Here is an 11,226-nt window from a genome sequence, read left to right as displayed (position 1 = left end):
TTGTTCAAAGACTTGATTTAAAATTCTACTCATAGTAATAACTGAAGCTTATAAAACAATAGACCACAATGTTTAATGTTTGTATAGCTTTCTAAGACTTAAGAAAAACGGGAAAATTAAGAAAGGCATCTGTTTTACAGAACATGTCACTATGCTGATTATTTATGAAATAATAATACATAGAAATAAAATGCATGTTAATATTCATGAAACAAATGAAAAGGCAGAAAAAATAAAAATTTAATGTTATTTTCCTGTTTGTTTATTGTTTCTAATCAAAATAAATATGACTTTTATTGAATATACCACATTATAATTTTGTATTCTCTTCATGTAAATATGTAAGCTTACTCTGATGTTTGAGTTACAAGTTATTTTACTTATTACTCTGTATAATCTAATGAAGATATGCAGAATCAAATATATTGATATTCTGCCAAATTTGTAAACTTTTTCAGCTAGTTAGTTGTACATAACATTAAAGCAAAAACTCAAGTGAGAAATTTTAGGCTTAGCAGTTAAGCCTCAAATGAAAGAAGAAAAATCTTTAGGCTTAGCAGTAAAGCTTATACTATTTTCCAGCTTACGAATTCTAATTTTTTTATTTTTCTATTCCAGTAACATTACATGTGTAAACTGCACAACTATTACTATATCCTATTTCATAGTATGTTCATTTTGCGCATCTTAATTAAATGTAACCTTCTGTTAGACCTAACTTAACAAGGACAGATTTTTATATGCACTACTAGATTTAAACTTATTTAAGTATAATTTTGTCAGATGAATGAGATTTAGTTTTACATTTTCTAGGCTTTACATTTAATTTTAATGTATTATACAGATATACATATATTTAAGTGTGTGCGGCTTTATTTTATTACCTATACGTGTTAGATAATTATGTTTTGAAGTCATCTGTAATTGCATGCTACCTACAATATGTGTAAGCTATCAAAGTTAGTTTGCTTAGCGCCGCGTTGAGCAAACGGCATGGTAAACGTTACGTCAAGGTTAAACATGAGATGCTTATGTTGAGCCCATAAGTACTGAATTAACAAAAACATTTTATCGTGCATGGCAATTTTTAATAAGCAGATCTTACAAAATAATTTAACTATAGCCAAGAGCGCCCGCAAAAAAAAATTAGGGGGGTCAAGTAACTCAAGTTTGAAAAAATTATGCGCCCATGACTATAGCATTTCTTAATATAACCAAAGTAGCTGATTAGTAAAATCGCCACCATCCACACAGGTCACGTCTGGTCAGTAATGGCGAAGTTGGAAAGTAGGCGCGTTAGTATATTGCTTCGACAAATCATAGAAATTAATTTCTAAAATAAGACCACAATCAATACAAAACAACGGTATCTGTTTTCGTTATGGAAACTTCTCTAATTTAAGTTCTTGTTCACACTTGTATTCATTAAAGTAGTATTCAAACTTGTATTTGTATTCTTTATTGCTTTCGGCCGCCTTCAGAATGTATTTTTGCTTGATTTGCCGATCAAAGTAAGTCGCCATTCTTATCAATCAACGGTGTAGCCGCTCCCTTCCGAGGGTCGACGCAGACATGATCAGCTGAACATTATTTTGCCTACACGACAAGCTCGCGACGGGACATCAAACTTAAAATAGGGACTAATCCTGGCCAAATAAGAACAGTTACATCCACACTAGTAAGTATGATTGGTAATTTATCTACCAAAAATATTTTCTGAACCGAAAGCAAAACCTGGTTTTCAATACAGCAGCACCACACGTGTCATACAATACCTTAAATAATCCAATCTAACCATGATTAATTTTGAGCTTGAAGGATATCTAATAATTGAAGTATATCTACACCATTTTTGTTTTTCATTAGACGTATATTGGGCTTAATGAGATAAATTAAAGGTTATAAATTGCTTTTTCTTTTTTTCTTCTGCCGAGGTGACTATCCCTTCCCTGTCATTCTTGGATCTCGGGAAACGACATAATTTCCCTTGAAAATTATTAAGGATTAGAATCAGTCTTTCCCTTAGTCTAAGAGAATGTTTCAAAGAAACGTTCAACGTATGATAGAATTATTGTTATCCATTCTTTTTATTAGAAACCATTAGCGGACATATAAAGAATAATGTGACTCAATTATTATCAGACTTATTACTGATAATGAGGAATAATGAAGTAAATGAGGAAACCTGAAGAACACGGCTTTACATCTGACCTGAGAAACGTGGTGCTTAACCAGATCTCACATGAGATCAGTCCGGTTTACGATCCTGGATGGCTCCTCTTACATTATATATTGAATTTACTAACACATCATCTAATCTAAGTATTTCTTCATTAAGATTCATAGCATCATGATTTTTTATCAAATAGCACTCTACAAACAGTCTGTGAACTTGACAAGTGTATTTATATAAATGCAAACTCAAGTGCACTTTTCAGGCATATATATATATATATATATGAGGTCAATCATCACACGAATAACTAGAATAATTCAATAATTCAATTTCCATGAACTTAAAAAATTGTATATATATTTTCAAATTGTGACTTTTTTCCTACATTCATCTTATCATATCCATTATTTTGTAAGTAATCATATTTCGTCAGCTTAGATGTTAAACACCATAACTTGTGCACAAACGACTGCTCTAAACAGTATTTCAGTAAAATCTTATGTTGAGTTGTTTAATGTTTAAACTACCAAAGCTGGCGAAGCAATGGAGTCAACAGGCCTAAAGTTCGTGATAAAATTATGCTACACGGTACATTTTTTCTTCTTCACGCTCTTGTTAATTTATCCTTTATTGTTTCAAATCAGTGATATGCAAAAATACCATTTCTGAAGTTTTTATTTCTGTATCAGAACTCTTCAGCTGGATTGGACCATGGTGGTAGCCAAAAAGTGCAGTCTGGTATGATTTTAACCAAGAATATTAGGTCTATCAAAACTTTATTACTTGTAAACCAAACCACTACGAGTAGGTACAATATGCACTATTAAACAGTTTAATTCACCATGGAAGTTATTTTGTAAAGAAGACACTAAGTAATTCCCACAGATTTCTCATACAATGAAATGTCTATATGTTTTCTTTCGCTCAATAACAAAAGCAAACAATTATTTTGTTCCCCACATGTCCCATTTGGTAAATCTGCCATTTCTATCACAATAAATACTTATTTGGAAATAGTGTATTTGTCATTAAAAAAAAAACATAAAAAAGCTAAACATAAACTGTAAACCTTAATTGAAAGGCGAATGTTATCCCCCCCAATAGCATTATTCATAACCATCTTGTTTGTACATTACAATGTAAGCTATTAATTGAGTATAGAATCACGTCAATATGTTAATCAATGGTTGTACATTCTCTATCCATCTTAAAAAACAAACGAATACTGAGAAATCACTTGTCAATTAGTTGTTTTAGGATTACTATTTAAGAAAGGAATATTTTTTAAATGTCCTAAGTAATAAGCAAACCTATTCTTTAAATAATTTATCTCGTTTTACTTGACACACGTGCTCAAATAAATATCCATTCTATCAACTCACACTGACGTTGTATTACTATGTCAAAATTTGTTAACTTCAACACAAGTTATGAAAATACAAGTTACGTATGGTGTGAGATAAGATTAATAAGAAAATAACACCTGAACCATATCATATCTAGAGTACATAAGTATAAAATTTTTATTTAAATATATTTTAAATAACTTTAGTTTTTCTTTACTCGATTACTAAAACAGAAAATAAAATTTGTTGAGAATGTTTTATGTTTAAAATCACTGAAAAAGCAATACACATTGGCAATGAACAACTGTTAAAGTCCTGAACAAACAAAAAAACACGAAATTTTATATGTACATAAGCTACAAAACTTTGTTGCATTAAGTCTAATATGCTGACTTGACTCGAGACCCAAACATACTACGGCATTTGAATTTTAGATTTAGGTAAAGAATTGCTAAAGCAACTTAACTGATTCGTCAGTTAAAGGCTTTCAATCGTAGAGACTTCAACTTTTAAAGTTAGCACTTCTCATGAAAGATCTCACGAGACTACAAATCTTGGGAAGAGATGGAAAATAGTAAATAAACGTAAATAATATCTCATATCAGAATTACCAATTTCACCACTTGATTTCAAGTTGTGGCTAAAAGTAAAAATATTTACAATAAAAACTTCAGCTTATGAATTGCTTTTCAAATATAATTAAAACCATAAAAGAATGATAATTATGAGAAGAATAACAAAACAAAAGGCAAATTGGCTAAACGCTGGCTGTTAGTGTTTCAGAGAGGTTTATATAATAATTAAATATACAAACAAATAAATATGCTACCGTAAGATATCACTTTTTTGTTATTTAACATATTAATATAAACTTTTCCAAACCAAGCAAGACACTCATGGAAAGTATATTAAAATTGTACACACGTTAATTTTAGTGACTAAAAGTAAGAAAAGCACAATTTTAATATTTTACGTTTTACATTGAGAAACATTTGAGACGGGTTATGGAGAAGCTATACGAGATGCTTTGATCGAAATCCCCAAGTTTGAAAGTTTGTGTTAGACAGTTGACTAAAAAGTAAAATTCACTAAAAATTAAAACTTATTCAACTTACTTAAAACAAATTATGATTACTTATAACTTAAAAGAAACAAAACACACTTTTCGAAAACATTGATAAACTACTGGATACATTATAATTTTCCATGACCCAAATTGTTGGAAATTCTAAATGTTTTTTAATGCAAAGTCGTGTGATTTAGAACTGAAATTTGGGCTTTAACTACTCTAGAACTTACCTTCATTGTAATATGTCGAGCAGAATATCAATAATAATAATACTAATAAGCATATAACGACTTTTTTGGACTGGAGAATAATTAATTGTGATGTGATTCAAAGATTTGGAATGGTACGAGGGTTAGACGAATTACTTTTCGCTAAGTCTGTTACATTCTATAGAATGAAAAGGTTGTTGGAGAAAAGTTATTATACAGCGCAATAACTGTGAAAGGATACAATTTTGTTTTGTAGACTTATCAGTTTTCCTTAAGATGTAATCGATAATAGCTTTTAAAGGTTTACCTAATCACCTGGTGTCATTTAATTTGAATTATTTCAAAATATTATTTATACAGGTCTATTGAAATTCTTAATATTAGATGTATTAGAAATTATTAATTAATCTTAAAGAACCAAAAGACTTTGGTTCTAAAATATTTGAATTTTCCTCAGAGAGACACCAGTATGTGATGTACAGACTTGTGATTTTATTGTAAGCTAGCATAATACACAAGTGAATACAAAAATATAAATAGTGTATTAGTCATGATGTTTTGTACGTTAGACACTAGATTTACTGGCTTGTTTCATACAGACCGTGAAGAATTTGATGCAAGTTTTCACAAAGTTCATGGGTTATTAAGAAATGTTGTGAAAAACTTTCCAAATCTAAAAAACCCCAAACAAACCCTAGAGTTGTAATGCAAACAATACTAATCTCTCAATTACGTCTATTCGATACGACGTGAACTTGACATTTCGTTAACGATAAAACTGAGATACCTTTAAAGTGAATGTCATAGAGAGAGTGTTAATATATCACTTATTACGTAAAAACACTCGCTAAGCTACTTATGATAAACTTCTAAGTTAGTCCTAAGACGTAAAAAATATTTGAAGAGAATTTTTATTTGAAACTAATTTCAGTAATGTGTTAAACAAAAGCGCTTTTAAAAAATGATCTAAATCTAGCATGTTGTGGCATGTAGAACTACAACAGCAATATTTCCGCATGACTTTTTTGCTATTTTCGTGAAGAACCTTAAAAACAACAACCTATAGAGCTATACATACACCCAACTACCCCCATAATCAGAAATTTCAGATTTGTTTCTCATACAGAATAATATATCAGACGGATTCAAGAATTTGAAGTGCATGCCACTGTTTTGTTTTCACAAGTTCTCAACACTAAAACTTAGAAGGACAACAGCTGAAATGCAGTAACGTAGTTATTTCGTGTACAACTGGTTTACGTAAGTTTTTATGCTTTTCACAAGATTAGGTTCTGCTGAATTGCTGTCCAATTTCACAAGATTAGGTTCTGCGCAATAGAAAGCTCTCTGTAAAAAAAACCAACAAAAAATCAAATTCTTGCTCGTTCTTTCTAAAACGCAACTCTGTACGATGGCTGTCCACAGTGTGCGCACCGCAGGGATCGAAACCCTAATTTTATTGTCATAAGCCTCTACTAGTCGCCAAACTTTCCAGTCGAATCACTGAATTCGTGGATACCTTTGAAACCTGATTTCACAAGCAAAATACGCTTAAGCGTATACCAAAACAAGTTTCAACAAAGCTGTATAATTTTACATTTATCTCATTACAAATTTATTAAAGAAAGCTGATGAATATATGGCAGGACCAGATTATCTTATTGAGTATCTTGATATTTACGCAAGATCTCTCTATTTGGTAACAATGAAAACACATGGTAACAAATTAACACTTTCAACTCGACTGCTCTAAATAAATTCATTTGCCTTAATAATGACTAAACTTCGAGAAACCCCAAGTCAGAAATATTTTAAATAATGGGAGCAGCGAGACTGACACAACGTTTTCATTACAAAATCAACCCAACTCCGATAGGTGGCAAGGGGAAACGGTAAACACAACTCTCAAGCCTGGGGGTAGGCTCGCATGGTAAAAATACAAGCTGCTTGAAGTAAGATAATACAACATAAGACCCTTTTTTTGATCACGATCACTATCAGAAAGTTTTTAGTGAAATAAAAAATGAAGATAAATTGCAAATCTTACCTTGCGAAATCTAAATGTGACTCACTCTTTAACTCAGACGAGATGGCGGTAAATTACGTACGCCCATGAGAAAATGATTAAAAACAGATATGGTGGCGCCATCTAGCACAGAACTTGTTATACTCATATTATGTACTTATTTGCAAGGTAAAGTGTTGAATTGAATATTATATTTTCGAGCAGAAACAAGTCAAATAAAAACAATTAACTTGTTGATAGGATATCATTTAACAAAGCTTTATGTGTATTATGTTTGAAGTTTGTTCTTAATTGATTATAAGAAGCAAACAAGTTAGAATTCATATAATAGCTGAACTTAGGGTGATGTTGCAAATAAGAATTAAAATATGGAATATTTTTGAAATCGAATTACACGTGACGCTAAATCTCACTTACCTTAAGCACTGTTTACGATTTAGCAAAAGCTGTTTTTTATCCAGATTTGAAACGTAATTAGCAAATAAACCTACTAAACCATCTCTGTCTCGTCGTTGTGTTAACAGTATTTTAATTATTACTTCTAGAAAACGCGTACTTCAAAATTAGTTTAATAAACGCTAAGCGATTTAAAAGAAAACACCATATTTAAAGCGATTTCACCTTAAAACAACTTGTCCTAAAAGAACAAAAATTCAACACATGCTCAATGAGAATCATACATTTTATTGAGGAAAGTTTGGACACAATACATGCTTTTTCAAAAACCATATTACATTGCATACCTAAATCACTTTTCTTACAAAATGCCACTGCTTTTGTTTCTCCTCTTTCTATCTCTTTTTTTTTTCAAACAATGCTAGATTGGTTGTGGATTTGACACAAAATGTATGTCAGTGCTTGTGCACCATAATGCGAGGATCAATGAATGTTCAGAATAGACTATTCTTTCAAATGTGTTAAGTTGGCTTAAAACTTGATATACTGATTGGGAAAGACAGTTTTAAAATGCCCTGTATATTTGTGTACTAAATCCAAACTCTTTTGAATAAATCTTATGATTCTCAGGGCGTCACTGGCAGGGGGGGGGGGGTGTCGCTAGCTACTGAAAATATTTGGGGTTTGGGTCCCAAGAAATAGCTACTACTTAAAACAATGAAAACATAATTACAATGTAATATATTATAGTTTACGTAAGATAAGTTCTGGGCAGTGTGAAATATATCTGGGACATGGGCCTTGTGGGCTAATGTCCAACGACGCCCCTGGTTTCTAGTAAAATTTACTTCTTCTATGACAAGTAGTTTTTAATATTTAAATATAATGATTTCATATGGGGTTTTCTTTATACACATGACGCGGTTCGAGGTTATAAGAAATAAATCATAAATATTTAATGTAATTTATCTAAATATTCAGGTAAGTAATATTTTAACCTTTGTGAAAAAGAACTCGTAACTATTTTCCATAATATGGTTAATGTCTCTTTATAAAACTTTCCTTCACAAGCTGGTATAATAGATATAACAGAACGAACAATGAGTCGCTTTATGTAGATAAAATTAAGTATAAAAATGTTACAATTTTAGCAAAGACATAATAGAATAGTTTTTACTGCTAAAAATGTTCTTTTGTTACTGATTAATGAATCATGTTTAGTTTCTTAAGTCAAGATAATTTGTGGTTCTAATCAACGGTTCTTAAGCCATCATCAGAGATGTTATTAACATTGTTATTCATGAACAATATTTCACACATACACTCCGACAAATCTGATAACATTTTATGTAAATAAGATACAAGTTCAAGGCACGAAATCAAAAGAAATTGGTGTAAGTTTTGTTGTAATGACCAGAACTAAGCGTTTCCGAGCTTCACGTCAAGTACATGTTTTTGATATGATTAGCAGCTAGTTCTAGAATCAGTATATGAAAAAAAAACTTTAAAAAAGAAGAAGGGAGTTTTACTTGTTCTAGTGGTTGGATGTATGGACTGTGAATCCGAGGATTTGTGGTTCGCGACCGTTGTCACAAAGATCTGCTTAGCATTTTGGGGCTATAGATGCACTATAAAGGGAGGCAGTCAAATCCCTCTATTTGGTCAAACAAGAGCAGTCCATGAGTTGGTAGTACATGCAGTTGACAAGCTGCTTTCTCTCTAGTCTATCAGTTCAAAATTAGGGTTCACTAAGCGCAGATAGTCCTTGTGTTGTTTTGCACGAAATTCTGAAGCAAGTAAAACTAACAAAAAGGGCCACAAATACTTACACTGATGATAAAAAATAATGCTTTTCATCGATCAAGTCAGTCACACACGATCGTGAGATATGCACGAGCTATTAAATTATTTATTTCATAATAGTAATAAATCCGGCAATTGTAGAATAACTATTGACGTACGTAAAATTCAAGAAAGTCGGTGTTTAAATACACAAGATTTTGGGCTCGAAAGACTATTACGGAAAGTACAGACAATAATAAAAAAAGAAGTCTAGTTATCTGACACATCAGATAATGCCAATAAATAAGTTACAGAACTCAACCCATTTAAAATAAAAAATACGGTCTATAGTAGATAAAAATAGCTTGTGAACTATCATTTTCCACAGTAGTATTCAAACGAAGTTGTATTCTCTTAGGGTTACTGAGAGAAATTAAAACCAATTTATAAAAATAAAACGTTAATTTATTACTCTTAAGCTCCCCATACATATATATTTTTAACGATGCAAGCCTAAGGTTCAAAATAGTAGAAACATAAAATTCGTAGGTGTGAGAATACGTAAATATTTTATTGTATATGATTTGTGTGAATTCTCCAATAGAATAATTGATCTCTTTACTTGTACGTAGAAACGCATTACATTAAGATTTAATACACCAGACTCTAATGACGTTTGATGCTCTTATCTGCCGCCCCCCAGCGGTTCAGCGATATGTCTGCAAACTTACAACGCTAAGAACCGGGTTTCGATACCCGTGGTGGGCAGAGCACAGATATCTTTTGTCAGTCAGTACAGGAATTGTGAAAACTGGAATTCTTATAATAAAATAAGTATTTTTGAACTGACCTATTCCATTCTCTCCTACAATTATGTTTACAATGTACTACCTTGATAGAAATTGCAGAGGGAAATACATTTATTCTGTATGTGTTATAACGCACCATTACTTTTGTTCCACCCTTTATTTTATTAATCCTTTGTTTTAAATGTGTTATACATTTTTGTGGCATACTCACCATCTACAGACAATGAGTGACAGGTACAACTTGACACACAATAAGTCTTAAGATGCCCTAGCTAAGCCTTTTTATTTTATATGTTTCCACAGTTCTTGATCAATCAGCACCCAACTTGACACAGTGACACAGGATGACATGAGGAAGGTCACGAGGGGGTTGGACCTCCTCATCTAATTTCATATTGATAGAATTATTGAAAACAGTACCTCTTTCTTTTCAGTATTGGTACCTTTGTGTATTTTATTGCACTTTTAATGTTTATTATGTTAAGAAAAAAAAGGTATATGTATATGCCTGTTTGTTAGAAAGTAGTGCCGACTGTGGTATAACTTAAACAAATGCATGATAAACGTTATTAACCTCGTTTCTTCTATAATTTAAGTAATTTGGGGGTACAAAGTTACATTATATTAGGATGAGTAAATGTTGTCACATCACGGTACATATAATGGATGGATGTGTTCGTTTCTATGTTTGTACGTTTCAAAGTTGTATAAGGAGACGTTAAGAACACCTGCATGTTTTACACCATTCACATATTGTATTATAATGAGCTTTATAACTCATAGGTGTTCGGGATTATATTCACGTTATGGATTTAGCAGCGGGTCATGTTGCAGCTCTGAAAAAATTCACAGAAAATCCCCGATATAAGGTCAGTAATATTAACAGTCCCTATGGTATGCAGTGTTTGCAACTGCTTTAAATGACAATGAAATATTAACTTAAGTTGTTTTACTCCAAAAATAGGAGTAATTGACTTTAAAACTGTTAACTTGCTATATTTAAGTAGTTTGCAGTGTATTAGTATGATAAAATGTAGCGTAGCATATAAGTGGAATCCATATAATTGGCTAGAGAAATATGATCATTCTAGTCGTAATGTTACTATATTAAACGTCACCATCGTCAATGTTGGCGTTCTACGTCATAATAGCTGTTCTTTTGTAAAAGACTGATATAAATAATGTTTCAACCAACGCTTTGTGGCTTTAGCTCCAATCAGCCAGATGAACTCAAAAGCCTTCTTCAGCAGCAGCATACAACAGATACAGTATATTAAAAATGGTGTTATACACTATTTTCACTGGAATCTTCTACTACACCAGTAAAACTTGTTTCATTTTAATATGAGAAACAGAATCAGCCTATCTTTTGTACTTACAATGAATTCGAAACACCAAGTAAAACAAGCCCCC

Source organism: Limulus polyphemus, unplaced genomic scaffold (genome assembly GCF_000517525.1).
Source record: "Limulus polyphemus unplaced genomic scaffold, Limulus_polyphemus-2.1.2 Scaffold86, whole genome shotgun sequence".
Classification (NCBI taxonomy): domain Eukaryota; kingdom Metazoa; phylum Arthropoda; class Merostomata; order Xiphosura; family Limulidae; genus Limulus; species Limulus polyphemus.
This window is presented reverse-complemented; position numbering follows the sequence as displayed.